The following is a 4,961-nucleotide window of genomic DNA, read 5'->3' on the forward strand; positions in this document are numbered from 1 at the left end:
CAGGTCAAGTGGGTATCATCTGAGAGTGTGGGTGTTCTTGCATCTGTCTGCCCTCTTTTTATTGGCTGGCCACCCTGCTCTCCATTCTAGTCCTCTGTGGCCGTGTCTTTGACTCTGAGCCCATGAGTCCCCAGGTCTTGCCTCGCTGCTGGCCGACTGGGTCTCCACCCGGGTTCACAGTAGACTTCAACTAGTTTTGATGTTTAAATATCATTTCAGGTTTTAGAATGAGGTAAATCCAAGTTAGTTGATTGGAACTTCAATCATGCAAATCATCCAACTAAACTGAGTGTTACCTTTGCCCTCACCAGCTCTACTTCCTATGTGACGGACTTCTGGCATGCAAAAGTCTGTAAAGTTCTGCATTGCAGTGATGATACCTTTTACACTCACCAATGCATTTGTCATGGTTCTAAGGGAAAAGTGCATGCACACCAAAATGGCACACACAAAGCACCACACTGTCGTACTTGAAGAAGCAAGTACCTAATAAACACCAGAGAAGCTTAAAATTAAGAGGTATTGAATTATGACCATAAAGGCCATTTCAGCCTACGTTAGTGGCATATTTTTCTATGCATAATATTTGGGTATTTTTCATAGGTTCTCTTTCCTGGTTACTGTTCATTACACTGCTGAGTTCACCAGATTGGTGATGTCCACTAGCCAACTGTGGCTATTTTTATTAAAATAAAGTATTTCGTTCCTTAGTTGCTTTAGCCATGTGTTAGGTACTCAAGAGACTGAGTAAGAGCTGCCTTCTGAAAAGATAGTCAACCTTAATGACGTGGATGGAGCAAAGCTTTCTGGACTTGAACTTGATAAAAATGAGAAGAAATAACTGCAAACATCCATTAATAATCAGAACATGGAATGTATGAAGTAAGAATATAGGAAAAAATTTGAAGTTAAAGAAATGAAATTGGGCACATAGATATCTATATCCTACTCATAATTAGTAGGAAATGAACTGGAATTGGCCATTTTGAATCCGATAATAATCACATGGTGTACTAAGCCAGAAATGACAAATGGAAGAGGAATGGCACCGCATTCATCATCATAAAGAACATTTTAAGATCTGTCCTGAAGTACAATGTTGCCAGTGATAGGCTAGTATCCATACGCCTACAGGAAAGCCAGTTATATGACCATTATTCAAATCTGCACACCAACCCCTAAAGTCAAAGATAGATAAATCGAAGAATTCCACCACCTTCTGCCATCTGAAATCTATCAGACATGCAATCTGATAATTATGCAGTGGTAATTACTGGTGATTGGAATGGGAAAGTTGGGAACTAGGTGATAAAAACACTGGAGGTCACTTTGTTACATCATTTACATCATTTCCAATGACTTCTTCATTTCAACTATCCTTTTTCAACAGCATAAATGTGAACTTCACTGGATGGGAGAAATAAAGCAATCAAATCTACACTGGTGGAAAGAGATGGTGGAGAAGCTCAATCTCATCAGCCCAAACAAGGCTGGGGCAGGATCTTGAAACAACCATCACTTGTTTATATATGCAAGCTCATGTTGAAGCTGAAGAAACTTAAAACAAGTTCACAGGAGTCAAAGTATGGCTTTCAGTATATCCCATCTGAATTCAGTGACCTTCTCAAGAACAGATTTGATGCATGGAACACTAATGACTGAGACCAAAGGAGTTGTGAAGTGACATCAAGAGTATCAAACATGAAGCAAAGAAAAGACCAAAATGAATGTTAGAAGATATTCTGGAACTTGTTCTTGAATATACAGACACTAAATTAAAAGGGAAAAAAAGTAATAGAGCTGGACAGAAGATTTAAAAGGGCAGCTCAAGAAGGCAAAGTAAAATATTATGAAATGTGCAAAGACCTGTAGTTAGAAAACACAAAGGGAAGAACATGCTCAGCATTCCTCAAGCTGAACTGAAGAAACATTGCAAGCCTCAACTTGAAATATTGAAGGAGTCTATGGGCAAGGAGCTCTGGTAGCGTAGTGGTTACAAATCGGGCTGCGAACTGCAAGGTCAACAGTTCGAAACTACCAGCTGCTCCACGGGAGAAAGATGAGGCTTTCTGCTCCCGTACAGATTCACAGCCTCGGAAACCCTGTTCAGGGTCACTATGGGTTGGAACCAACTTGCCAGCACTTAACAACAACAACAACAACAACATGGGCAAATACTGAACAATGCAAGAAGCATCCTAAGAAAATGGAAGGAATTCATAGAGTCACTCTACCAAAAAGATCTGGTCAATGTTCAGCCATTTCAAGAGTTATCATGCAATCAAGAATTGATATTCTGAAAGAAGAAGTCCAACTTGCACTGAAGGCATTGGTTTAAAAAAAAAACAAGGATCCAGAAATTAACAGAATACCATTTGAAATATTTCAACAAACTGATGCAGCACTTGAGACATTCACTCATCTATGTCAAGAAGTTAGGATGACAGCTGCCTGGCCAACTGACTGCAAGAGATTCATATTTGTGCTCCACAGAATTCAGAAATTGCCAAGCAATAACAATACCACAAACAACATGATTTTACTTAAGATCATTCAAAATCTGTTACAGCCACACATTGACAAGGGAACTGCCAGAAATTCAAGCCAGATTCAGAAGAGGATCCAGAATGAGGGCTATCATTGTTGACATCAGCTGAATCTTGGCTGAAAGCTGAGAATACCAGAAAGATGTTTACTTGTGTTTTGTTAACTGTGCAAAGATATTTAACTGTGGATCATAACAAACTATGATTGCATTTCAAAGAAAGGGAAGCCCAGATCAGTGAACTGTGCCCATGCAGAACCTGTACACAGACCAAGAGAAGCATTTGAACAGAACAAGGGGGACACTACATGGTTTAAAATCAGGAGAAGTATGCATCAAGATTGTAGTCTTTCACTATAATTATTGAATCTGTATGCGAAGCAAATAATCGAAGAAACAGGATTCTATGAAGAGGAACGTGATATCAGGATTGGAGGAAGGCTCATTAACAAGCTGCAATATGCAGATGACACAACCTTGCTTGTTGAAATCAAAGAAAACTTGAAGCACTTATTGATGAAGATCCAAGACATCAGCCTTCAGTATGGATCACAACTTAATAAATGTAATGAAAACAAAACTCACAACTGGGCCAATAAAAACATGATAAATGGAGAGAAGATAGAAGTTCTCAAGCATTTTATTTTATTTTATTACTTCTATTTACAATCAATACTCATGAAATTAGCAGTCAAGGAAAGCAGATTATGTATTGCATTGGGCAAATATGCAACAAAAGACCAAAGAGCAAAGATGTCACTTTGAGGACTAAGGTGTGATCCAAGCTCCATAGTGACATCATTGACACATTTTCAGGTGCCTGGGAAAGGAGCTTTGGTAGCGTAGTGGTTACGAATCGGGCTGCAAACCTCAGAGACAGCAGGTGTTCTGCAGGAGAAAAATGAGGCTTTCTGCTCCCATAAAGATTTATAGCCTTGGAAACCCTGTACCGGGTCGCTATGAGTCGGAACCGACTCCACAGCACATAACAACAACAACAACATGTGCCTGGGAAAGCAGGAGAAGGAGTAAGAATACTGGGAAAGAGTTGATGCATGTGAATTATGGTGTTGGGAAAGAATATTGAATATATCATTGACCTCCAGAAGAACGAGTATGGCTGGAATGTTCCTTGGATGCAAATGAGAATTTGTTTCACGTGCTTTTGGTTTGTTATCAAGAGTGATCAGTCCCTGGAGAAAGACATAGTGCTTTGTAAAATAGAGGGCCAGCAAAAAAGAGGAAGACCCTCAGAGACGAGAACTGACAAAGTGGCTGTAACAATGCACTTTTTGTTATAATGCGTAACAATTGTGAAGAGGGCTCAGGACTAGGTAGTGTTTTGCTCTGTTGCAGATAGGTTACTCTGAGTCAGAGGTGATTCAAAAGGACCTAACAACAACCTAAGAATCAGGATAGACCGCTTGAACGGGAAATATTTAAGTGACTATTTGAAAATCACATTTAGCTGCAGACATGGTTGAACAGGGCTGATAGCACGTGATATAAACATGGGTGAAAAGAGAAGCTCAATTGGGAAAAATTAATGTGTAAATCCATTAGCCAGCAGAGGACTGAGTATTATCCTTGATGAAAGTCAACATTGATTGAAACAGGAAAAAACGGAGTTTGGGTGGATGGGGAAGGCCGTGAGCTAGTTTGGAGGAGACCGTAGATTCAGGTCTTTAGAACCATTTTAACATCACCCTTATACTTAATGACAATAGTAAAATAATCTATCTAATTATTTTGCTCATTAACAACATACCTGTGGATGAGGTGGAGGCCAGAGTAACATTGGTTATGATGGTTAAGTTAGGCGTCAACTGAGTTGAACCACAATTCTCAGTTATTTAGCAGTGATATGTAGTTTCACCACTTGTCTGTCAGTTTGTCATACTTTGGTGGCATTCCCCCAATATTTTAAATACCAATGGGGTCACCCAAGGTGGGCACGTTTCAGCTGAGCTTACAGACTAACAGACTAGGAAGAAAGAGAGGTGGATTACTTGTGACTGTTTAGTCACTAGCAACTTTATGAAGAGCAGTGGAACACTGTCAGATAGTACCGGACTAGTGACTACTTAAACATGATGAATGGAGTCTTGTTGGTGCTGTAGGATAAGCAAGGTGAGCGGTTGAAACTCACCAACTTCTCTGCAGTTGGTGGTCATCTGAATATCCCCTTTGATAAAATGTCTACTTGTGGCCTGGTGAAGTGCTGTAGGAAACAAAAGTACTGGACTGCAAAACACAAGGTAGGCAGTTCAAACCCATTCCTCAGAAACCCTAAACAGGGTCGCTGTGAGTCAAACTAGGGAGACGGGTTCTAATGGAGCATGCTGGGTGTCTCTTATAGTTTTGTTCAGATGACTACAGAACCTGGAAAAGCTGTTGTTGCTATTGATGCATAACT

At 40.0% G+C, this 4,961-nt stretch overlaps 1 pseudogene; it reads right to left on the reverse strand.

The window, feature by feature from the left end:
• Nucleotides 1-1,113: 1,113 nt before the first annotated feature.
• Nucleotides 1,114-4,961, reverse strand: part of LOC102840447 — a 43,900-nt pseudogene continuing 40,052 nt past the window's right edge.

The sequence above is a fragment of the Chrysochloris asiatica genome, unplaced genomic scaffold, assembly GCF_000296735.1.
Source record: "Chrysochloris asiatica unplaced genomic scaffold, ChrAsi1.0 scaffold00530, whole genome shotgun sequence".
Taxonomy (NCBI): domain Eukaryota; kingdom Metazoa; phylum Chordata; class Mammalia; order Afrosoricida; family Chrysochloridae; genus Chrysochloris; species Chrysochloris asiatica.